Here is a 27,576-nt window from a genome sequence, read left to right on the forward strand (position 1 = left end):
ATTATTTGAAGGTTGACTTTTTTTTTATTAAAAACACTTTTCTTTTATTGGTCGGATGAAATATGCTAATTTTTTGAGATAGGAATTTGGGGTTTTCATGAGCTGTGTGCCAAAATCATCAATATTAAAACAATAAAAGGCTTGAACTACTTCAGTTGTGTGTAATGAATCTAAAATATATGAAAGTCTAATGTTTATCAGTACATTACAGAAAATAATGAACTTTATCACAATATGCTAATTTTTTGAGAATGACCTGTATGGGCAGCAAAACTGACTTTTAAAGCACCCCTGTTGCCTTAGGAGAATTGGTATGTCTAATCGCCATAATTGTACATATATATATATATATATATATATACATATTCCACGATAATGTTAGATGTGTCGTGAGTGGGAAATGATTTCTGATAATTTGAGTAGGCTGACAGTCTAGCTTGAATATATCTAATTAGCACTCTCTGTTTTTGATACGCATGATTGCTTTTTTATAAGGTGGCAAGAGACAGCCAGTCTACTACACCTTTTGGAGATACAAAGCAAGCCAGGAAGAAATCACAGCGGGACGGTAGACTATAAGGAGTCACCTGGATTGACTGTACTCTTCCATGAATAGACATTGAAGGGAAGTTAATGAAATAAGATGTAATTAGTTTAACTTCAAATCTATTCATCCCTAAAGGTAGGAGGAAGATGCCCATATTTGGCAAAGCTAACTATAGCCAACCAGAGGTGATACATGGGCTATAAAATAAGGAGTCTCAATCAATAGATTGGAGAGAGGTAATGAGAACTCTTGGGCCCGGGACGTCAGTAGCAAGGTAAATTATCAGAAACCATCTCCCACGCACTTACCATATACTTTGTCATATTTGTTAGGTTTTATATTTTTAGTGTGATGTACTTACTTTGTATTTGAAACTAATACTTACTCCCTTGCTTAAAGGCTGTAAATGTACAGTATGCGGTATATTAGATAGACTGATATCTTTTTCTCTAATAAATGTGTGTTATGTTAAAGCTTTCGCTCTGGTCAATAGAACTCTTATTTTAACCATATATCATATATGTGAGATTTAAAATCTTAAATATAGAATTATTAGTAACACCCCCATACAACAATAGAAAAGCAAATATATTGTATTTATATATCCATTAAAAACAGCATATTAATTAAAATAAATTATAGAAATCAGTCTCATCTGAAAGGGGTTATGTCCCACTCCTAGCACTAGCAAGCCATATTTTTATGTACCGGTATATAGTGTAATAAGGGTACAGAATTATATCACTATAGATACAATAGTTTATACATCTATGGCTGGGGGTGTGATGTAAAAGTGCTGGAATGTTAGACACCGCCATTGTTACACTGCCTACCAGGCGGAAACCTGGATCTTCTGGTTCATGATGGGGAGAAAGCCACAAAAGATGTATAGGAATGCAAATCTCTTAGGTATTGCAACTTTGGTAACCAATCCATTACTGTAGATGGATATATAAATGTGCAAGGATAAATCACTTACAACAAAAAGGATTCCTGCGCTCATAAAGGTTTACCACTCTAATTCCACATAATGTTTGTGAGGAATAACATTCAGTAGATCTTAGTTTGTTCGGAAGAACCAGTTCTTTATGTAGAAAAGATAAACAAATGTATACAGCACAACGCAAAAAAATGTTCCCAGTGCCTGCATGAAAACACACACAATCTTTCAGGGCTTCAAGGGTTAAAGTTTTGCAATTTTGTTTCCAGCTGCATTCATAGAAAACAACCGTGCTGATTGTAATTGGAGTACATTACCCAGGACGTCACTATGGCGTTTGATGTCACTTCCTAGTTACTATCTGGCATCTGGGCTCCTGTACATTTTTCCTGTATGCGTCCAAACGTGCTCCAGCCTCAGTGTTTGCAGCTGCTAGGAGCGCAGCACAGAGATGACAGCCATGGAGAGACAATCTTCCTGTTGGAACGTGCTGACAAGCAGGCAGAGAAAAGTTCAGCCGAATGTTAGGCGCCCTCCAGTGGACAAAGTGCAAATTGCATTGAGGAAAAAAAAAAATTGTAAATGGCGATTATAAATGAAAATCTTTTCTTGATATTACTGACTTAGGTCTTCCAAAATAAAAGAGGGGTTTTGAAACAGTCCCAGACTACGCGTTTCGCCCTATCCAGGGCTTTGTCACAGTCATTAGGACTCAAAATTGAAAATATATTTATATAGACTAAAAAAGGGGAGGATTTTAATGAAGGGGAGGGGAACAGGAAATGATGTATCAAAACCGAGAGTTTTAACCCTTGACAAGAACATAACATAACAAAAATCAAATATAAGCATACACACACAATTTACATCAATATTTAAAATTTTAAAAAATTATTATTCTCATATACTTTTAAAATCATGAATGTAAAAAGACAATGCTATTTTTGTCTCTGTGTAAAATAATACACACTCTCATTATATATGGTACCAACATACCTATATAGGAGCACTCCGTTACTATACTGCCCTCTAGTGGTAGAACATAAAATATATTGCTAAAATATTCAGTAGAATAAACATATGATTAAAAAGTCAGAAAGAAGATAATTTTTTGATTAGATGAGAACATTGACCTCAATTTCCTCATTTAACCCCTTGGGTGCCAAACAATCAAATCTATGTATCCAAAAGACCTCCCTTCTACACAGAAGGGAGAATCTTTCATTAGCGGTCAGGGTTCCTTTTGGAATGTGCTCTATCACAAAGACTTCTAGGTGTTTGAAGTCCTTGTTATGACAAAGATTAAAATGCCGGGGAACACTATGTTCTGTACATCCCTTTTTAATTAGGCGACGGTGATCCCCGATTCTGGCTCGTAGTGCCCTAATAGTTCGGCCTACATAAAAGAGGCCACAGGAACACCGTAAAACATAGACTACGAATTCTGTAGAGCAAGTTACAAAATGTTTAATGTTTAGTAATTTTCCAGAAGGTAAGTGTATTTTATCTGTGCCATGGGTGATAAATTGGCACGTCAGACACGCCCGTTTTTTGCACTGAAAAATCCCTTTACGGTCATTAAAATAGCTTCTAATATCCAAGGGGGAGCCTGATGGTTTCTTTTGAATTTTGCTCGGTGCTAAAATATTTTTAATTGTACGGGCCCTTCGAAAAGTAACCTGCGGGGTGGCTGGAAGTATTGGAGCCAATCTTTGATCTAAATGCAATATTTTAAAATGTTTCTTAATAATGTCAGCCACTGATTTATAGCAATCATTATAGGTAGTCACAAATCTTGTGGTATTCTCATTGACTGGATGTTTTTTGGTCAGTGTTGCCTCAGGTGGTTTTAGAAAAGAAGAAAAAGCTTCATTGACTAAGTTCTCAGGATAACATTTTTCCTCAAATTTCTTTTGCATTAGAATACTCTGTTCAATATATTCCTCATCCTGGGTACAGTTCCTTTTCAGTCTATTGAATTGTCCTTTTGGAATATTCTTCTTCCAAACAGGATGATGGCAGCTATCGTAGTGAAGATACGAGTTGCCATTAGTTGGCTTATTGTGATTTTTAGTTATTATTTTATTAAAAAGGGATGTACAGAACATAGTGTTCCCCGGCATTTTAATCTTTGTCATAACAAGGACTTCAAACACCTAGAAGTCTTTGTGATAGAGCACATTCCAAAAGGAACCCTGACCGCTAATGAAAGATTCTCCCTTCTGTGTAGAAGGGAGGTCTTTTGGATACATAGATTTGATTGTTTGGCACCCAAGGGGTTAAATGAGGAAATTGAGGTCAATGTTCTCATCTAATCAAAAAATTATCTTCTTTCTGACTTTTTAATCATATGTTTATTCTACTGAATATTTTAGCAATATATTTTATGTTCTACCACTAGAGGGCAGTATAGTAACGGAGTGCTCCTATATAGGTATGTTGGTACCATATATAATGAGAGTGTGTATTATTTTACACAGAGACAAAAATAGCATTGTCTTTTTACATTCATGATTTTAAAAGTATATGAGAATAATAATTTTTTAAAATTTTAAATATTGATGTAAATTGTGTGTGTATGCTTATATTTGATTTTTGTTATGTTATGTTCTTGTCAAGGGTTAAAACTCTCGGTTTTGATACATCATTTCCTGTTCCCCTCCCCTTCATTAAAATCCTCCCCTTTTTTAGTCTATATAAATATATTTTCAATTTTGAGTCCTAATGACTGTGACAAAGCCCTGGATAGGGCGAAACGCGTAGTCTGGGACTGTTTCAAAACCCCTCTTTTATTTTGGAAGACCTAAGTCAGTAATATCAAGAAAAGATTTTCATTTATAATCGCCATTTACAATTTTTTTTTCCTCAATGCAATTTGCACTTTGTCCACTGGAGGGCGCCTAACATTCGGCTGAACTTTTCTCTGCCTGCTTGTCAGCACGTTCCAACAGGAAGATTGTCTCTCCATGGCTGTCATCTCTGTGCTGCGCTCCTAGCAGCTGCAAACACTGAGGCTGGAGCACGTTTGGACGCATACAGGAAAAATGTACAGGAGCCCAGATGCCAGATAGTAACTAGGAAGTGACATCAAACGCCATAGTGACGTCCTGGGTAATGTACTCCAATTACAATCAGCACGGTTGTTTTCTATGAATGCAGCTGGAAACAAAATTGCAAAACTTTAACCCTTGAAGCCCTGAAAGATTGTGTGTGTTTTCATGCAGGCACTGGGAACATTTTGTTGCGTTGTGCTGTATACATTTGTTTATCTTTTCTACATAAAGAACTGGTTCTTCCGAACAAACTAAGATCTACTGAATGTTATTCCTCACAAACATTATGTGGAATTAGAGTGGTAAACCTTTATGAGCGCAGGAATCCTTTTTGTTGTAACTGTATTTTGGTGGTGCTTCTAGGTACCTGGATTTCTGCAGCACGGATCGTTTACAGCCCATACGAGGGTCTTAAATATTATATTGGACTATAGTGTTAACCCATAGAGCGCCAGTGAATCTTTTTTGTATCAATATATGCTTTCTGGACCTTTTTTTATTGGCCGCTCTGGGTTAGTCCTTGATTGTTTTGGATTGTCAATTTTCTCATTCTCATTTTAACGTGCAGTTATTACGTGTTTCATAATCGGGTCTTTTCTCCCCCCCCCCTTTTTTTTTTTTTTTTTTTTTTTTTTTTTTTTTTTTTGTATGTATGATGCAATTTTATTAATTAGGATATATAAATTATTTTAAGCTTTTTTAGATTTTTAAACATGAATAATATTGGGTGTACAGACAGAACAATTAGACTACAAGCAATTTTTAATAACATCAATTTTAATAATGTAAATCTCTCTGTGAATCCTAATGAAGTCCCAAGGAGTCAGAATCAGCCTCATAGTGAGCTTTTTGAAATAAATATGAGAAAGGCTTTTTTTCAACTACAAGACGCAAGGCTCTATGAACAGACCCAATGGTGGGACTTGGCCCTTCTAGAAAAATATTTAGAATTGGGTATTACACCTCGGGGTTTAAGAATTAAAAAACAGTGCAGCTTTCTGGATGAAGACCTCACTAAGGAATGGAGGTCTTTGGCAGAATTTTGTACGATGAAATGGATCAAATTATTGGTCACCCAAAGAGAGAGAAAGGTGGAACTGGCACAACAGCAAGTGAGTGAGAAAGAAACACTCCTAAAAGAGTACAGTTCCTCCTGCCTGTTTTCAAAATGGCTGGAAGTACTTAATAGAAACATAAAAAAAGACGAAGATGCGCTTATCCTAAAGAAAACAAGTAAACTAGAGAGGGATCTTTTTGACTACAGTAATGGTCAGGTATTCGAATGGAAGCGTACAGGTAACGACAGACTGGGGGCTCCATCACAGAATACACAAAATAAACAGAAAAATAAAAACAAAAATAATAAACAAAGACCAAAAACATTAGATAGAGAGCGGGTTCAACATCGACCGAGGGCTATTGAACCCTCATTTTCACAGATGAAGAGCAATCCTATTTTAGTAGATACCTTATCTGCTCAGAATGAACATCCCCCTAGTGGGGTTGTGGAAGATAGGGAGTCATTTACTATGGACATTGGAATTACGAATACGGTACTCCCCCTCCTTCCGCCTGAAGTCTCTTTAACCACCGTTGCCACTAATCTAGATGTCACTATAGCGAGGCCCATCAATACCACCAGACCTGTAGAAATTCACAATATTCCCATTAGTAATAGGTTTAGTCCCCTTTCCCGGGACCTCGAGATCTACAAAATACAAGGAGCTAGACCAAAATCCTCAGATGAACTGATTCCCATTCCGTCACAATTGGACCCCCCACTAGGAGATTCATTATCTATTGATCAAAATTTTCAGAAATTACCTCCAAAGGGAGGGAAAGAAAAGAGAAAACTAGAAGAGGACGAAGAGCAGGGACCCGACAGAAGAGACAACAAAAAAGAGAGAGTAGAAAGGAACCAAGTACTGACACCATAAAAATCTACAATCTCTCGTCGCACATACTCTCCCCATTTGAAACTCGGGTCCTACAAAAAGGGCTAAGTTTTTCACCCTCCAGTGGCCCAAATAAATTTGGATTATTTAAGGACTTACATGTTTTCATTCGACAGCTCACATTGAAGCGCCATTTTGCCACTAACCCTTTGGTGAACCAAAATCGTAATTATGTCAGTCAATCGGCGGCACCAACACCCTCACCATCAATTATGCCTGAGGAAGAGGTACTTCAAATTCTTGAAGAACTCTGGGAGGAGGGCCACACAGAGGGCGATGTCGCTATGTCGCAGATAGAACCCTCTATGCAAATTACCACTTTTAAACCAAAATCCACATTTTATCCTAGTTCATCAAAAGGACCTTACATTGAGACCTATTACCAAGCGGTCTACAAAGATTTGGTAGCCCTATGTGAAAAACCGAAGAATACAAAATACCTAAACCTAACACTTGAGGAGAATCTAGCTCTTAAAGCCCTAAAAAATAATGCTGATATTATTATTAAACAGGCGGACAAAGGGGGAAGTATAGTGATCCAAAATAGGATAGACTACTTGAAGGAGGCTAGTCGTCTTTTAGCGGACACTGATACCTATCTTAAATTATCCAAAGACCCCCTCCCGGAGTACCAGCAGCTACTAAAAACCCTCATATATACAGCATGGGGAAACGGTGTGCTTACGAAGAGAGAGAGGCAATTTTTTCTCCCGTTCGAATGCAGCACCCCACATTTTTATTTCTTACCTAAAATTCATAAATCACTTGTAGATCCCCCGGGCCGCCCAATTATAGCCAGTACGAATAGTTTTCTTTGTGGTCTTTCCATGTATATTGACCACATGTTACAACCCCTTGTTCTCCAACTGCCATCATATATAAAAGACTCCAAAGAAGTTATAGACGCTCTCCAACACTACAGATGGGAACCAGGATATTTTTGGGCTTCCCTGGATGTAGCGTCGCTCTATACCTCTATTCCTCATGAGGTTGGAATTAGAGCGGTTCAATACTTCTTAAATAAGAGTGGAGACTTCAATTCTCTCCAGTCTCAGTTTTTACTGGAGTCAGTTGAGTTTTGTTTAAAGCACAACTACTTCACGTTTTGCGAGCAGTTTTATTTACAATTAAAGGGGACTGCGATGGGAGCTAATTATGCACCTGTATATGCCAACCTAACCATGGGTCAATGGGAAGATGAAAACATCTGGCAGAATAATCCCTTCGCAGAATTCATAGTTTACTTCGGGCGTTATATTGATGACGTGATTTTAATTTGGAGTGGGACCATGGAGACTTTCCTTTCTTTTGTTCTATATTGTAATTCTAACACTTTTAATCTAACTTTCACATACGTCATAGATCCCCATGAATTAGTCTTTCTGGACCTAGTGGTAACACACGAACAAGATAAAATAATAACTAAAAATCACAATAAGCCAACTAATGGCAACTCGTATCTTCACTACGATAGCTGCCATCATCCTGTTTGGAAGAAGAATATTCCAAAAGGACAATTCAATAGACTGAAAAGGAACTGTACCCAGGATGAGGAATATATTGAACAGAGTATTCTAATGCAAAAGAAATTTGAGGAAAAATGTTATCCTGAGAACTTAGTCAATGAAGCTTTTTCTTCTTTTCTAAAACCACCTGAGGCAACACTGACCAAAAAACATCCAGTCAATGAGAATACCACAAGATTTGTGACTACCTATAATGATTGCTATAAATCAGTGGCTGACATTATTAAGAAACATTTTAAAATATTGCATTTAGATCAAAGATTGGCTCCAATACTTCCAGCCACCCCGCAGGTTACTTTTCGAAGGGCCCGTACAATTAAAAATATTTTAGCACCGAGCAAAATTCAAAAGAAACCATCAGGCTCCCCCTTGGATATTAGAAGCTATTTTAATGACCGTAAAGGGATTTTTCAGTGCAAAAAACGGGCGTGTCTGACGTGCCAATTTATCACCCATGGCACAGATAAAATACACTTACCTTCTGGAAAATTACTAAACATTAAACATTTTGTAACTTGCTCTACAGAATTCGTAGTCTATGTTTTACGGTGTTCCTGTGGCCTCTTTTATGTAGGCCGAACTATTAGGGCACTACGAGCCAGAATCGGGGATCACCGTCGCCTAATTAAAAAGGGATGTACAGAACATAGTGTTCCCCGGCATTTTAATCTTTGTCATAACAAGGACTTCAAACACCTAGAAGTCTTTGTGATAGAGCACATTCCAAAAGGAACCCTGACCGCTAATGAAAGATTCTCCCTTCTGTGTAGAAGGGAGGTCTTTTGGATACATAGATTTGATTGTTTGGCACCCAAGGGGTTAAATGAGGAAATTGAGGTCAATGTTCTCATCTAATCAAAAAATTATTTTCTTTCTGACTTTTTAATCATATGTTTATTCTACTGAATATTTTAGCAATATATTTTATGTTCTACCACTAGAGGGCAGTATAGTAACGGAGTGCTCCTATATAGGTATGTTGGTACCATATATAATGAGAGTGTGTATTATTTTACACAGAGACAAAAATAGCATTGTCTTTTTACATTCATGATTTTAAAAGTATATGAGAATAATAATTTTTTAAAATTTTAAATATTGATGTAAATTGTGTGTGTATGCTTATATTTGATTTTTGTTATGTTATGTTCTTGTCAAGGGTTAAAACTCTCGGTTTTGATACATCATTTCCTGTTCCCCTCCCCTTCATTAAAATCCTCCCCTTTTTTAGTCTATATAAATATATTTTCAATTTTGAGTCCTAATGACTGTGACAAAGCCCTGGATAGGGCGAAACGCGTAGTCTGGGACTGTTTCAAAACCCCTCTTTTATTTTGGAAGACCTAAGTCAGTAATATCAAGAAAAGATTTTCATTTATAATCGCCATTTACAATTTTTTTTTTCCTCAATGCAATTTGCACTTTGTCCACTGGAGGGCGCCTAACATTCGGCTGAACTTTTCTCTGCCTGCTTGTCAGCACGTTCCAACAGGAAGATTGTCTCTCCATGGCTGTCATCTCTGTGCTGCGCTCCTAGCAGCTGCAAACACTGAGGCTGGAGCACGTTTGGACGCATACAGGAAAAATGTACAGGAGCCCAGATGCCAGATAGTAACTAGGAAGTGACATCAAACGCCATAGTGACGTCCTGGGTAATGTACTCCAATCACAATCAGCACGGTTGTTTTCTATGAATGCAGCTGGAAACAAAATTGCAAAACTTTAACCCTTGAAGCCCTGAAAGATTGTGTGTGTTTTCATGCAGGCACTGGGAACATTTTTTTGCGTTGTGCTGTATACATTTGTTTATCTTTTCTACATAAAGAACTGGTTCTTCCGAACAAACTAAGATCTACTGAATGTTATTCCTCACAAACATTATGTGGAATTAGAGTGGTAAACCTTTATGAGCGCAGGAATCCTTTTTGTTGTAACTGTATTTTGGTGGTGCTTCTAGGTACCTGGATTTCTGCAGCACGGATCGTTTACAGCCCATACGAGGGTCTTAAATATTATATTGGACTATAGTGTTAACCCATAGAGCGCCAGTGAATCTTTTTTGTATCAAAGGATAAATCACTGGCACCCTTCATGCTGCTGTAGGCTACCTCAATATTATAAAAGAATAAATATTTTTCTGGTAGGTAAGAACAAAAATACATGTTAAGTTGGTTGGTAATAATGGTGTGATGCTTCAGCAACATGCCATTATTATTGCCACCATTGAGGCCCCTAGGCACTGCAGGAACATACTTAACATATATTACTGTACTATACTGATGGTAAATCTGTCTTTTCTCCTTGAGACTCCATTAGTAGTAAAAATAGTAATCCATTAAATTTAAAATTATATTTTAGTTTTGGTTTGTTATTTATTTTAGTATTATTACCACACATGGCAGCTTAAGCAGTCTCGTTGTTATAATAAAATCTATCAAACTAATTGTTAATCTGTATTTCCTCCATACGGAAATGATGCCACCTTTTTATTTGTAAAACCTAAATATCCAACAGAGAAAAAAAATGTATAGATCTTGAAAATAGCTACACATAATAATTTATTATTCTCTAAGGTGATGGTTCTCCATACTAAACCGGCCATTTTTTTTTTTTTTTACATTTTCTTGTCCTGCCATTTATATTAAATTTTCTAACACCCTTTGTGCTCTCTTCAAAATTTCTAATGTTTTTAAAGACTAAATTATCCAGATATGTACTTATGGGTGGATGCTGAAGGGTATGAATCTTCCAGTATTTTTTTACTGTTCTCTATCCACCAGCATTTTTGGTCTTGGTTAGCTATGATAACCCGCTATTCATATTGTAGGACTACTGAACAATCTAACAAGGACAACAGACAGTCCTACATAACACAGTAGATAAACAGATTTGAAAACATGGGTACAGGGACCTTGAAAATGTAACACCAGAGAGATACAATACGCGGGTGGTTGATGAATACGATCTTCAATTTGAAATCAGAATAAAAACATATACTTTTGGTGAATTGCCTCTAAACATTTTACACAACATTCTAATTTAGTTCTTAGTCAGTTAATCCTGTTTATACACATCATACATAAACTGATACTGAGATATTAAACTCATTGACGTTCTGTATTGCTTTCAAAGGAATAGCATTACAATCCATTCTAACACTGGGAATATATATTTAGAGTACAGCACATTGAGCAAAGGACTTGGAACCATCAGCATGCGCTGGCTCAGCAAGAGTCATGCATACGTTCAATCCATTACAAACACATCTATAAAAGGCACTTTGCTATTATGACCATTTTTTGTATTACTTTTGTTTTTCTCCTTTATGTGTGTAAGGTGCCCTATACATAATAACACTAGTCAGGTGCAATCAATGCTCTCTTGAAAAAGCTTACAAAGTAATTTTTAGTACTGTGCACAGCAAGATGCAGTTACACAAAATTGGTGTTGTGTTCTGTCTGAAAGATCTTATTGCAGCAAAACAATTCCAAGGACATCCCTCTGCCCTGATTCAAATAAATCTTCATATTTCATTACTGTTAATTAAAATGTTTCTTCTTCATGCTTTTTAGACAGGAACTGAAAAGCAGTATGGACAGAACTAAATGAACTAAGAAGGAATGATAGCTCAGAAGCTCACCCAACCTGTAAAATTCATAATGAGTGCAATTCTAATGCAGTGGCGTATCCAAGGTATGGCACATATGGCTAGAGCCATGGGTGCATTATAAGGGGGCGCTAGTGAGCAGGGACCACAGCAATACAGTTCTTTATTTCTGAATTTAAAAAGCAGAGCTTTCTCAACTTCTCTACTTCCTACTTGCTTATGGGGGGATGGAATTACATTTTCCTGGGCCCCATCAGGTCAACATAGGGGCCCAGGAGGTGAGCGTAAAAGAGGGACTTTTTCTTCATTTTCGGGGAGCATTTACATCATGCCGCCCCGCTTCTCAATTAGTCCTGTCCGGAGGAGTGATTCTCCGCCCTTCTCCTGTACTCAGGTGCTGAGATGTGAGGTGGCATGCTTCTGACAAGTAAAAGCCGGAGGAAATCGGGGCTGCATGAGCCAAGCTCCACACAGATTGGCAGTGGAGACTGTCAGTCTGCAGTGTGTCCTGGCTGTTAATGCAAAGTTGTGGGAGCTGTGTGTGCAGGGAGGCTAATTTCGGAGGAATGAGAGGGAGATAATAAAGCCGGTGAGAGAAGATCTGGCACACAGAGCAGCAGGGCGGGATACAATCAGTGACAACACTGCCCAGTTTATATGGAGCTTGGCATCCCGGGATCCCTGTAGATGTGCCTGCTTATGACTCCATGGCTGAGGCTGCTTTGTGCATCAACGTTATGTGTACAGAGAAAGATCCCCCCACAGATATGACTGACCCAGCCATAGACTGGCTGGAACTTGGCTTCCTAACAGAATCCTGGAGGTCCTGAACTGAGGAGGACAGAGAGGGACAGAGACTCAGGTAGGCAGTAATAGGGTCAGAACTTACATTCTACCTCCTAGTCTGTATGAATGCATTCCTGTTTTCTCACAGTATAATTTTTCAAAGAATCCCCTTTCTCTCAGGCTGATGTCAGGTGGGAGACTCTGTTGCTAGTGACTAGGGATGAGCTCCGGCGTGTTCGCACAGTCCACGTGCAGAGCCCGCCAGGAAGTTTGCACGGCGCTAATCACAGGCAGGGAGACATTGTCCCGATGCTCGGCTGCAGAGATCGGGAAATGTCTCCCTGCCTGTGGTTAGCGCAGTGCCAAGCAGACTTCCTGGCGGGCTCTGCACATGGACTGTGCAAACACGCCGGAGATCATCCCTACTAGTGACAAAGGTTCAGTGGCAGAGAACCTTCCACCTACCTCTCTGGACTTGCCTCCTCTCAGAATACTACATAATGTTTATCACTAGTGATGGGAGTGATTCCAGAGGGACCAACTGGCAGCCTTGTTACGACCCTGCTGATGGCAGTCCTTTTTTGACTGGGAGAAAGGCGCATGCATGGGAGGGAGGACGATGATGGGAAGCTCCGGGAGTGGCTGCGGTCAACCAAACAGGAGTTGTTAGGCCTGAAGGAGCTGAGACCGGAAGCATGTCCTAGGCCTGAGCCGGATCACAGGGAGTAAGTTAGACCCCTTTCACACTGGGACATTTTTCAGGCGCTTTAGCGCTAAAAATAGCACCTGAAAGAAGCCCCATCTGCAATCCCAATGTGAAAGCCTAAGGGCTTTCACACTGGGGCCCTGCGCTGGCAGGGTGTAAAAAAAAAGTCCTGCAAGCAGCTTCTTTGCAGCGCTTTAAGAGCAGTGAATACACTGCTCCTAAAGTGCCCCTTCCCATAGAAATGAAATAGAAAGAGCCTGCAAAACGCCTTGACAGCGGCACTTTTAACCCTTTATTCAGCCACTAGCAGGGGTTAAAAGCTGTCTGCTAGGGCTCAAAAAACGCCGGTAAAGCGCTGCTAGTTTTAGCAGCGCTTTACCAGCGTTTTTTTAGGCACTGGAAGTGTGAAAGGGCTCTTGCTGTCAGGAGACCTGTCAACGGCCTGTGCTAGGCGCTGTGGGTCATTAACGTCACTTGTCTTCTGTCATCAGATTATCTGTGCAGACCTGAGGAGAATGTGTTCAGGATTGACTTCACGTGCTTCAAGATCCAGGATGTGGAGACTGGCACTGTGCTTTTTGAGATCTCCAAACCCTGCTCAGGTAACTGTCATGGAGGGCACCTTTCCTGGGCAGGGGCAGGTCTCCTTCATACTTTCAAGTACAACTAGAGTTGTTGGATGGAGTAAGGGAGGGTAATTTTTCCCAACTTGACATCCATTTGGGTGCGGGTGCATGTCCTTGAATGCACACTGTCTGTGATCGGGGGCATGTTCCTTCCTGCACCCAAACAGATATGAAGGTGAAAGAAGGGTCTGTGTTCATGCAGCTGCTGCATCTCAGTTGATTTAAATTGGTCTGCTTGCCCGTGGATGTACTGAATATCTGTGTGCATTTCTCGCAGTGAAAACACGGCCCTGTACACTTAAAATGTTTTAAAGGGGCACAGTTTCAGTGCTTGCCATAGGCGCCATTTTGACTAGATACGCCTCTGTTCTAATGACATAATTTTGCTCACAATTTTCAAAAACTTTCTCCATGTCAGATCTTCAGAGGACCCCTATTTACAGTAAACATGAGGAGAAATGTCTGAAAAGCTTTTGATGCCAAAGGGAAGAGCTTGACCGATAGCCCACCAGTCTGCCTAAAGCCCCATACACACGGTCGGACTTTTGGCCAACCAACTTCAAAATCTGCAACTTTTCTAATTTGTCTGACCGTGTGTACGCTCCATCGGACCAACTTTTTCGGGTTTCATCCAACAAAAAGTTGGGTCTGCAAACGGACCAACTGTTCGGTAACAAAAGTCTGATGGTGCCTTGTCTGACCGTGTGTACAGCAAGCCAACCAACTTTTGGACAAAGTGCAAATACGCATGCTCAGAACCAATGTTAAAAGCAACAAACAATAGCAGAAGTTAACCAAAGGGTGGCGGTAAAGAGCAGAAAAGAGCAAAAAAAACTTGTGATGTTAGGAAAGTTTTAGAAAAGTTTGCAGAAAAGTCTGACTGTGTGTATGCTATGGGTGTGGCCGGACAAATCAATTAGGACAAAAATCCAAGGGAAATTTTGTTGGATGTCTGACCGTGTGTATGAGCCTTTACAGGTTTAGAAGCATCTGCACCATCTACACTCATGGTAGTTATACCCTAGGCAGGATCTTCAGCATTTAGTCATTTTTAATTTATTATGTAAAATCATAAAAAAATACCTAAATGCCAAGTAAGTAGGCAAAAAAGGAAAGAATGAGCAAGCTTCAAAACTATTGCCAAAACTTTGTCAGATCAGCCAGGATATTGGCTGTGTAAGTAGGGCTTTGGAGGCTGCTGCATGTATGTGCAAACACAGCTTTGTGCCTGCAATTTATACTCATAACATTTTTTTTTCAAATTTATTCATATATTTATTTATTTATTTGTAATAATTGTATCCCTAGCGTAATCTTCACTATGATCAAAACCTTTAATGGAAAGCCCACCAACAGGTGCAGAGAGTCTTTATTAAATTTGTATTGCTAATAACTGGAGTGCAATTATACACTGATTGCTGGGATATTTAACAGTTTCTTAAAGTAAAACTATCTTTTTTTCCGGCAGCTTTACGGAATCCTAGATTTCATTTTATTTTCCATTGTTGAACTTTTATAAACAGTTTTGAAAATTAGCTGAGGTGGTAGCATGATAGTTAAACTGTGCTTTTTTCCCGAAGCATGTAGCACTAATTGAAAGCAAAACAGGGAACTAATTATTAAAATTAAGTCATGGAAATTGTTTTAGTTTCAGCCAGAGTATCAAAAGAATGAGAAGCACCAATTATGGATCAGAGTGACTGAATTATCAGCCTCTGATTTACTTCCCAGAATTCATCTTCCGTCTGTTCTATCATTAGATCATGGATGCGGCACTACTGTTTAGCAGGTATCTGCCACTTCAAATGCCTGATCAAAAAAAGGGAGAGCAAGGAGATGTATTTAGAAAAAATCTGAAAGATAATGAAGCATTTTCCAAAAAAATAAGTTATAAATGGTACCAGATAAAATGACAAATGTAAAATGTGTCTAAAAACAAAACACATCTATTAGTTTTGGATAGAGTAGGAAAAGATTATAACCAATTTTATTTTTTTATTGCTGTTTGTACTTGCTCTGGTTTGATTTACCAACTACAGGTTTTCCTCACTTAACGATCAGGTTCCTTTCCAATGACCAGGTCGTTAAACAAATTGGTTATTAACCAATTCAGCCCCGGGCCATTTTGGTGGTCAAAGACCAGGCCACTTTTTGTGATTCGGCACTGCGGCTGTTACGTACCTGGTATGTTAGAGTCAGGGATTAGAGAGATTAGCCGGAGTCAGGGATTAGAGAGATACGGATAGTCAGCAAGCCGGGTCAAAGGTTCAATCAGTAATTCAGGATCAGGTTTCAGGATCAGGTTTCAAGTGTAAGTTCACTCCAAAACTGCAGATCAGGCAGCAATGTGTTTGAGTCCAGCAATGGCTTTTAAAGTGAGCTTTGGCGCCAAAAACGTGCACACACGCGCTCCCGCTATTGTGCACGCGTGTGTGCCCGTTGAGCACGCGCACGCGCGGGACGCGCGGCGGCACGTCAACACGGAGGGACACTGTTGTTTCCTCAGAAACGAGGATGGACGAGACTGGAGGGTAAGTTCCTGACAGCGGCGCTTTAACTGACAATTACGCGACGAGGCTCCCAAACAAAATTGACGTCCTTTTTTTTCCACAAATAGCGCTTTCTTTTGGTGGTATTTGATCACCTCTGCGATTTTTATTTTTTGCGCTATAAACAAGAAAAGAGCGACAGTTTTGAAAAAAAATCTATATTTTTTACTTTTTGCTATAATAAATATCCCCAAAAAATATATATAAAAAATGTTTTTTCCACAGTTTAGGCCGATACGTATTATTCTACATATTTTTGGTTAAAAAAAATCGCAATAAGCGTTTATTGATTAGTTTGCACAAAAGTTATAGCGTCTACAAAATAGGGGACTGTTTATGGCATTTTTATTATTTTTTATTTTTTTTACTAGTTGGCGGAGATCATAGATTTTTATCGGGACTGTGACATTATGGCGGACACATCGGACACTTTTAACACCATTTTGGGACCATTGTAATTTTTTCAGCAATCGGTGCTATAAAAATGCACTAAAAATTACACTGGCAGTGAAGGGGTTAACCACTAGGTGGAGCTAAAAAGGGGTTAAGTGTTCCCTAGGAAATGATTCTTACTGTTAGGGTGCGTGGCTACACACGACACATCACTGATGAGCATTCCCGATCATGGCGAACGGTCATCAGTGACAGTGTCACTAGGCAGGATAGGGGAATGCCTTGTTTACAAAGGCGTTCCTCTGTTCTGCTCTTGCCGACCACAATCGCGGGACTCCCGGGAACATCGAGTTCTGCCGCTGGGGGGCAGATTCAAAGGGATGTACCTGTACGCCAATCTGCCTGCCTGTGCCATTCTGTCAATGTAAATAGTCGAGCAGCGGTCGGCAAGCGGTTAAACAAAGATCTACAAGTAATCAAAATGATTTAAGCATTCATAACTACTGTACTGTATTGTGAAAAAAGGTCTAAACACACAACTCCAGCTCAATAAGTTGTTTTAATTTGCATAAGTACAGAACACAAACAAAAATACTGTACTGTACAATACAATGATGTACAGTGCGTTGTTCGGGTGGGGAGAGCTGGTTGTAAGTCAGAACGATCATTAAACAGGTAAGTTGTTAAACGAGGAGGATCTGTATACAAAATATATTCTGCCGTTTATTGTCAGAAAGTAATGAGAAATTCAAAAATCTCACCAGAAGAGGAGGTGAGGGGAAATTTTTCAACAAGGATGTTTTGCTTCTCTGACTTGCCTGACTGACTGTAGCAGGGCAGTTTTAATGGAATGTTGTGGCTGTAAGCCAGACTGTAGGGTAACGAGAAGGTTGTTGTCAGTGAGGTAGCAGCTCATATGGTTGTGGGACAAGTCATTCAAGAAGCTTGGATGCAAACAGTAGCAGAGAGATGGGTCTTAAGTTGTTCAAACTGATGGGTCCAGTGAGGTTTTTTAAGTATAAGGGTAACCAGTGCATGTTTGAGCAGGGAGAGGAAAGGTGCCGGAGGAGGGAGAGAGAGGTTGAAGATGTGGATTAGAGAGTTTAGGATAGAGCAGGAAGGTGGTTGCAGTAATTGTGAGGGGACAAGTGACAGGTTGTGAGGTTTGCCATGGAAAGGAGTTTGGCAACTTCCTCAGTGATAACAGGGCTAAAGGAGGAAAGTATTGAGTGTGGTTTTGGACCTGGTGTGTTGTTTGGGAGAGGAAGCTGGACGTTGGACATCTCATCACAAATTGTGTCATTTTTGTTTTTTAAATTAGTGGCAATCTCCTGGGCAGTAAGCAAGTTAGTGGGTGGAGGCAGTGAGGGGTGAAGTAAGGAATTAGGGGGAAAAAAGAGTTAGCAAGGTTTGGATGAGAGGTTTTTGATGAGAGTGGTGTAATATGTTTGCTTAGCAGTGTGGAGGCAGGAGTTGTATTTGCGAAGTCCAACTCTGCCACCTTTTCATCTGCTGGCTCTGGGTGAGTGAGTCCAGATAAGGCCACCATGGGTGAGAGCAGCAGGAGAAGCAGTGCTGGATTCCAGGAGCCAGGTTAGGTAAAAAAAAATTAGATTTAGGGAGTTGAAGAGGAAAAGGTTATTGACAGAATTTGTTAGAGACTAAGCGAGCATTCCATAGGGCACACATAAGGGGGGCTGACTCGTAAAATCAAGGGAATTTAGATACAAGTTATGGCCTGGGGGTGAGAGTTAGCTGGAGGAGGGCTAGGGATTGGGGCGATATCCCCAAACATTAGGAGTAGTAGGAGGGTGAGGGCAGTGAGATGGGAGTGGGATTTATACGAGGACAGGTGATGCAGTGAATTACGAGTGGTGACATTGTGTGGGCTCAGAACAGGAGGTGATAAGTGCAGTATTACTGAGTGGGCAAAAGTGAGGGAGATATATACAGGTTGTGCGGTGGAGAGGGGGGTAAAAAAAAGAGAGAGGGCGTTACTGCAAAGAAGAAGATAAGTATGAACATGTTGGAAAGTGGAGAAAGGGGGGAAAAGAAGGATGAAGGACAAGATAAAGAAGGAGAAAAGATAAAAGGGAACTTCCATGCATCTTGTTGTGTGGAGCACTAATGTTGTGATTTTTGAAGTCAGCAACATCAATTATGAATAGAGCATTTGCATGTATGTCCTTGGAACCCAGACAAAAAAGTAGCAACACAAATTAAATTAAATTAAATTGGCAAAAGTTTTATTGTCCAATTTTGTAGTTTCCTTCAGAAATTGAAATTTTATAGGAGGAAAAAAAAACACAACAGGTCAACCCTTAAAGTGATTCAAAAGGCAGAAGTTTTTGTTTACCTTAATTCATTGTATGCAACAGCTTCCCTAGCCCCTCTAATACTCACATGAGCCCTATCCAGATCCAGCAATGTGAACGAGAGCCTCAGCTCTCAGACACACAGGGGACACACAGAGCAGCAGCTCAGGAGCGACCCTTCTCAGGTGCTCTCAGAGCAAGCTGCTTGCTCTAGGGGCATGCGGCAGGAGGGAGGAAACAGGAGTTCCAGCGGGGGACCCGAAAAGAGGAGGTAAGGTAATGATTAAGCACAAGATGTATGTGTGAAACGCATCTACGTGACTTTGGTGTCATCAGAAAAGGCAATCGAAATCTCTGGATGTGCAGCCGTGTCTTTTCTTCTCTTAAAAGTTTCCCACAGAGGCGGGCCGGGGCTGGCACTCTATGAGACATTCCATTTCAGGTTCTCATCATACACCTGGAGCAGCGGTTATTTTTCCTTGTATAGGAGCGGGCCTGTTCAGGTGCTCCCAGAGCAAGCCGCTTGCTCTAGGGCCGGGATATTTAATTAGCGGACCTCCAGCTGTTGAAAAACTATAAGTCCCATCATGCCTCTGCTTCTGGGTGTCATGCTTGTGGCTGTCAGGGTCTTGCTATGCCTCTGATGAAGAGGCTTAGAGTTTCGAAACGCGTCAGACGGTGGTGACCCCCTTCACTTTCTCCACGACTGATCGGAGTATCGTTCGAGGTCATCTCTTTGCAGCTTATGTCGATTAAGCTTTACTGCATTGCTTTCTGCTACACTTGTGAGTAGGCCCTGTATATATTTAAAAATTCTATTAAATCTTTTAATGGTAATACACTAGCCTGTTCGCGCCTTTGTTTTCTTCTTTTTGCCACTAGGATATCCCCATCCATGAAGGGCAGCAAGGCCTGTGGCACCGTTGTTGGTATCATTCTTATGGGCAATTGATTCTTGGATTATCCTCTCGTGCCCAGGAGAATTTGTTCTCTGTGTTTTAAAGTACTCTTGCTATGCCTCATTGAACTTGTAGTTTTGCAACAGCTGGAGGTCCACTCATTGCATATCCCTGCTCTAGGGAAATGCGGCAGGAGGGAGGATCCAGGAGTGCCGGCAGGGGAACCGGAAAAGCAGAGGTAAGTATGACATATTTGTTATTTAAAAAAAGACAAGCCTTTAATATCACTTTAATGTGTTTGAAATAAAAATGGACTCCAACAGTCAAAGGATTGACCTCAAAGGAAAATGGTTTGGAGATATCAGAATTTTGGTCAATGGAGGCAGAGAGAAAGGCATCCTTTAGTTTGTAAAAGGCATCAACAGATTTGGGCTGCCCAACTTTTATGTCAATACCCCTTTGGGTAAGGGACTTATGTTATCATAAGGCCTGGTTTTCTTCAGTAGGTCATGGTGAACAAACTCTGTCCTTATAGAAAAACTGCCTTGACCTCTCCTGCTCAGTCATCTGTAACAATGATCAGTGATCAACACCAAGAAGATATTCATTAAGATTGTATGTCTTGAACAAAATATAAGAAAATAAAAGTGCCACCAAGATATGCAGGGTGTTCGCCGGAGCCTTATCAGTGTATATTTTTTGGCACAGTTTGGCTCTATTGTTCAATCAAGGAGTCAACTCCATTTGCTGAATGGGGTGTGAATAATTAGGGACATTAAGTGGAAAAAAAACTATTTTGAAGCTATCACTTTGTTGAAGTTAATGGAGTGACACTGAGCACAATCACTTTGCACTTTATTAAAGTGGGACTTTTTTGGAACTGAAATAAGATTTAACACAATTATATTTTTTGAAATTGTAATATTTTGTTTGGTTACAGCGTTGTGCCCCTATATTAGAGGTTTATGTGTATTGATATCTTGGGACATCCTTTTTGTCTTGTAACAGCAGCTGTTTTCTTTTGTAGAAAATAAGTAAGCACAAGTGGTTAGATTTTGATTAATTGCAGCACATTTGATCTTGAGGGGTTCTGTTGCACCTAGGATTGTCACCCTTTCTTCAAAGCCAAACCCGAAAACTTTAGGGGGCCTGGGACACCTTTGGGTGCCCCAAGGAGAGTTGTAATGTGGTGCATATAGAATGCCGCAGTAAATGGTGGGTGTGGCCAGATTACTCTTTTCTTGACATCATCACCCTGCCATCCATTGATACCAAACCTGCCACCAGAGGGCCGCTGCAGCTCTTGGACGGCAACAGATTTGTAGAAAAATAAGGGGGAGATGCTGCGCTAAGATGGTGATTATAACAAATCTCAAAGCTTAATAGGTGGAATGAAACAAAAAGGTGATGGAAAGCAGCAAACCTTCTGCAAAACGACATATGGTGAACAAGATATGGAAAAAAAATCTGGTTGCGCTAACCCTAAAAAGATTGCTCAAGTAAGTGCACAACTACAAATTACATTGTGAATAGTACATCAACACATGAATGAGAAAACAACAATGATAACTTGACTGAAAATTAATACAAAAACTGCTAATAAAGCATTTAAAATAAAAAAAATGAAACAATGTGCCAATCAAACGTGGGTCAAAGTTCATAAATATTGAAATGTATATAAAGTCCTTGCAGAAAATAATGTGCAGAAAATAATATGCTCAGTGAAGTAGATCCATAAATGCAGATTCTTCAAATTATAAAAAGAAAATGTTGTGAAATCCACCACCAGATTGAATAAAATGCCTCCTTACCAGAGCTCTGTGACCCCCATGACAGAGGATCCGGAGAAGCTTGGATTTGCTCCAAATACACCCAAATTTAGTTAGCACATTCCGCAGACACATCAATGGATCTCAGACTTATGTTATAAAAAAAAATTAATACACTTACAATAGCACAGCGATAAAAAGCCTTGAGCCTGTTGTGCTGGCCGGAAACAAACAGGCAAACCCGTCCTTCTGGATACAAGAGAGAATTGGGTGATGACGTCAGCGCTCCACCCTACGTCGTTTCGCAATAGAGTTGTGTCTTCCAGGGGCACGGGCGGCACGTCACGTCACCTCCCTAAATACAAAAAGTAATAAAAAGTAAAAAGATTTGTGTGTGACTATTTTAGTTACTTGGGGAGCCACAGCCTGGTCTAAATTCAATAATGTGTCCTGGTTTCAGTGGGCTTTAAACCTGGACACATGATTCCGAACCCAAACTGTCCAGGTGAATCCCGTACAGGTGGCAAACCTAGTTGCACCCTGATGCTGAAAATAACCCCAGCCTCAAAAACAAAGCTCAGTGGTAGGCATTTGGGTTTTAAAGGCTCTTCTATTCTCTGATAACAGATGTGTGAATCAAAAACATCAAAGTACAATGTAAGTTTTGTTTCTTTTAAACAACCTAAACACCAAAGATTAATGAGAAATGAAAAATAATGCTGCTGTAGTAAATATAATTCATGATTTTTTTGTTTGTTTATATTTTTTCCTTCGAGGTAATATTTGTGCCACCTATGTAAACAGAAATTCTATTGGTCAGTAAACAGTTGCTCAGTCAGCCTCAACCTCTACTTTACAACAATAAACTTATGGCATGGTGGTACACAGCTTGCCTGGCTGTAATAATTGGCTCCCTAGGGAAACCCCACTATGCAAAAAACAAAGCGGCAAAAATCTTTTTTAAATACACTAGGCAATATGCATCATGACCAGGTTGCCAGTCTTGCGGCATTTGACAAAAGCTTTCTTTTTTATACAGTAAAGTGGTTATTATAAAAGCACCCCAAAGCGGATTTCTGCTAAAACAGACATCTTGGGAAAGGACAGCAGCAGGAAAGGTAAAGTTAATTCAGTTGAATTGTCAAGTGTGGGCAGGACACGTTCAGCTGGGACCTTGTTAGCTAAGATATCAGCAGTCTTTACAAACAGCTGACGTGGTTCCAGAGAGCTGCTCCACACATCCCTACAACTCTCACGGGAGATCAAGTTTTGATTCCGTTAACATGCGCCCTGCAGAACAGATGCGGTGCAGATTCACACAAACAGAGCATAGAAATATGGAAAGACATCAGTCATTAACATTGGTGTTTGAATCGTAACCACAGGGAACTCTCTTCTACTGTCACGTGTCTTTTTAAAGCTGTCTTGTTAATTATACACTTAGCTTCATCAATTTGAATCAGCAGTTGTCATTTTTTAATTATCTACCTAAGCAGGTGGGTGTTCAGATTTAATCTATAGTTTCCCATCTTAGCAGGATGCTTGCAGCTTTTCTAATATTTGTTTTGAGGAGAAAAAAAAGGTAAAAAGCTTACTTTGTATTTTCATTTTTTTTATTCTACCAAAATTAGAAGAATTTAAAAAAAAAAAAAATTATTTATTGCTCTTAAGTTTGGACATGCTGGAAAAATGTGTCAGGTGAAATTAAAAGGGTTCTTTCAGGTTCTCTTTAAATATTCCCTGGCCATGTTCAATGCAGACGAGTGCTTTAGGCTGGGTTCACACTATACTACACAAAAGTAGTATGACTTTCATCCTACTTCATCAGTCCTACATTGGTCCTACATCCATCCGACTTTCATGAACAGGATACTACTTTGATCCGACTTTGTGATAGTCTGACTTGTTCTTTGACCAATCAAAACAATCCCAGAGTGAGATAAATTCCTTTTACTACTGCTGTAAAAGTCGGATGGTAAGGACAAGGGTCCTACTTTGATCTGACTTCAATGATATTCAATGGGCTGAAGTAGGATCAAAGTCGGACCAAAGTAGTATAGGGAGCATTTTCAAAGTCGGACCCACTTGTGTCTATTTATAAGTACGTTATTTAACAGTCCCATTATTCAATTAATGAATTAACTAATCTATTTATCCTCTGTTACAATAATTATCACGTCCCCATAATGCTCAGTTTGGCACCGTTGTGGCAATTTGTGGTTTGGGTGTCATCTACCTGGCTTTGGTTCCCCCCCTTACTGAGGGCATTTTGCTCTGTGTGTTACTGGTTCGCATACTTAGTTGTGCATAATATTTTGTATCCATTGTGACTTGTATCTGTATGTTTTACAAACTCTTTCCCTGTTATATAGATTACTTAACAAAGGCTTTTGAAGAAGCGTGGGTACACGCAAAACATGTCAAGTCTATCCATCTCCCATTCCAATCTACATTATACACAAGTGGTTAACCAACTCTCCAAGATTATTCTGTTATGATTGTATTTCACCTTGGAAGTGTATATACCACGGTTCTTCCACAAACCTAATCTATGTTTTTTGGCTTTACAATGGTATCTGTTTAAGGTATGAAGCTATATCAAGACTTCTGGGAATTGTTTTTTATGTCAACTGTCTTAATAAATTCTATTACTGTGCCTACAAAGTCCTAGAATAGCCTCTTGTATTCTCTTTCCTAGACCAGTTAAGATGGCTCTAATAGGGAAACATTGATTTTCACACGTCATGCGACACAAGCTCCCAATGTCGGAGCGTTTGTTGGACCAGTGCGAACCCAGCCTGAGGCTTAAATCACATCTTTGCGTGTTGCTTTTGAGCATTTCTGCAGTGCTTTTTGCTGTGCTTTCTGCATTTTTTTACGCACTACATGCTTTTTTGCAGCTTCTCCATTGAAGTCTATTGAACTTAAGAACGCAAAAAAAGCACAGTTTTGCAGTTTGAAAAATCCCTGACCCTTTCCCAAAACGTAGAGGCACAAAAAATGCATTGATATGAAGTTATTTTTGTAACCCATATGTTTATGTATTGTTTTTCAGTCACTGTATATGGCTAATTTGATTATTCTTTCTCACGTAGTTATAAACATTTTTGAATGGATTTTGCTTTCCCCTGAAGAAGCAAAAATCGCGAAACATGGGAATATGTACCCTGTTTACCCTGTGAGGCAAAGACACCCTGGCAGACAAATGACTACTATTATGTATTGCAGTGAATTTTGTTTTTATATCTTATCAACTGTGCCAACACAATATAGATGAGATGTGGCACTGGCAGGTGGGCACAGTTTACACTATGAGCCTGGGCACCTTACATTACACAGCACCCCACAGCTCTGGGCCCCTCTACATAGCACCCATATGATGTTCTTCTGGATTTACAGAGCCACCGTGAGGCCGTCTTTTGACTATGGCCCGGGGCTCAAGTGGTTAAAGAGCATTTATAAATCACCTGGCCTCTGAAAACAAGGAAAAATAAAGAGGGGGGAATGATAAAAACATGGACAATCCACATCTGGTGGCAGGCGACGTGGCAGGTGACCTTGCAAGTGACACACTTCATCTGGTGGCAGGCGGCATGGCGAGTGACAAGCTGCACCTGGTGGCAGGCGATGTGGAAAGGGACACACTGTAGCTTGTGGCAGGCGATGTGGCAAGCGATAAGCTGCATCTGGTGGCAGGCGACAAGGCAAGGGACACACTGCATCTGGTAGCAGGCAACGTGGCAAGTGACAAGCTGCATCTGGTGGCAGGCAGAATGGCAAGTGACATTCGCCATCTGGTGGCAGACGACGTGGCAAGTTGCACACTGCATCTGGTGGCAGGCAATGTGGCAATTGACAAGCTGCATCTGGTGTCAGGTGACGTGGCAAGTGATGACATCACCTCTCTCTCTCTGTTGCCCCCTCACTCTAGGATAGGGTGGAACCCACCCTGCCTTCCTTTTCAATGGACCAATATGCACATTTGTGATGCCACCAATGCAGTGAAAATCAGCATTTGGTGGCAGGCTATGTGGCAAGTGATGTTGTCATCATCTCTCTCTCTCTCTCTCTCTCTCTCTCACTCTGTTCCCCCTCGCTCTAGGATAGAATGCACCCTGCCTCCATTTTCAATGGACCAATTTGCACATCTGTGCTGCCACCAATGCAGTGGCAATCCACACATGGTGGCAGGCGACGTGGCAAGTAACAAGATGCAACTAGTTGCAGGCTACGTGTCAAGTGACAAGCTGCGTCTGAAGGCAGGAGATGTTGCAAGTGACAAGCTGCATCTAATGGCAGGCGACTGTGGAAAAATGACACACTCTGGTCCCCCACTGATTCTGCATTATGGTGTGTTAAGCTACCTAATTTTATATTACAACGTAATAATAGAAATACAGTAAAACCTTGGTTTGAGAATAACTTGGTTTAAGAGAGTAGAGCGATCCAAGAGTGAGTCTTGAAGTGCTCGTGGAGTGCGGTGTGGAAAGAATGGCGTCGATGGAGGTGCGGAGGATAGTATATGTGGACAGATTTACCCCGGATGCCTGCATTCTTACTGTAGATGTGCCTGTTTTAAATCATCAGCCATGTGAGTTGCTAAATGTACCTTCATTAAATGCAAGCATATTGCTACACTTATTGCACCTCTCTTCTCTTTTATACTCTAGCTCCTGCTAGATTTTGCTTCTAATCCACGTGTGGAGGCTGCCATTTGTGGACAGACATTTTATGGTTACACAACCTATCACATTGCTATAATCCTTTTATATGGACTATAAACTGAAGGACTTATGAATAAATGGTTGTGGAACAAATCATCCGAGTTTCCATTATTTATTATGGGAAAATTTGCTTTGATATACACATTCTTTGGATTACAAGCATGTTTCCAGAACAAATTATGCTCACAATCTAAGGTTTTACTGTAATGCGCTTTAATCATCCTGACACCATAACAACCATGGTGTCATGATGGTTGAAGCGCTAACAGTCCTTGGCACAATCTTCTTCCACAAAGTCGGTCACTGGTGCCAAAAGGGTGGGGACCGCTTCCCTAAACCATATCAGCACACATGTCCTCAACATGTTCATATGGACTTGGGTCTCTTCCCCCACAACCATGGCTCAATAATTGTGGGTATCTGCGGGCAGGGAGCTTATCATTATTTGTAATAACCCTATAAAAAAAGAGGACCTGGATCCTGCCCCCCCATGTTAATGGTTAATGGGTCCATAGTACCCCTACTCATTAAAAAAATAAGTAAACACAAAAACACTTTTTGACAATTTATCTTATTAAAAATATGAAAACAAATTCCTGACAAGCAATGCTCGCCAAGTTACCTAAAGAAAAAACTTCCAACTCTGTAGAATGTCCGAACCCTTCGCTCACTCACCATGAATGACAGCTCCCCTATATGGTCATGTTTTTATTTGATCGATGACATCACCCGGAGGAACCGTCTCTTTGTTTACATTTAGCCCCCCCTCTACATTTTAAAGCACTGTGTAAAATGTTGGCGCTATATAAATCGTGTATTATAATAATAATTTAGCGGAGGGGACTTGGGGCTGTTACGTGACCGGGACCGAAGCTTTGTGGACCCGATCGCTGCCGGTGTCCTGCGATCAGTCACAGGAGCTGAAGAACGGGGAGAGGTGTGTGTAAACACACCTTCCCCGTTCTTCACTGTGGCACTGATCGTTTGTTCCCTGATATAGGGAATGACGATCAGTGACATCACGCCTACAGCCACACCCCCCTACAGTAAGAATCACTCCCTTAGGGCACACATAACCCCTTAGCGCCACCTAGTGGTTAACCACTTCACTGCCATTGTCATTTTCACAGTAATCAGTTCATTTTTATAGCACTTTTCGCTGTGAAAATGACAATGGTCCC

This window comes from Rana temporaria, chromosome 3 (assembly GCF_905171775.1).
Source record: "Rana temporaria chromosome 3, aRanTem1.1, whole genome shotgun sequence".
NCBI lineage: Eukaryota > Metazoa > Chordata > Amphibia > Anura > Ranidae > Rana > Rana temporaria.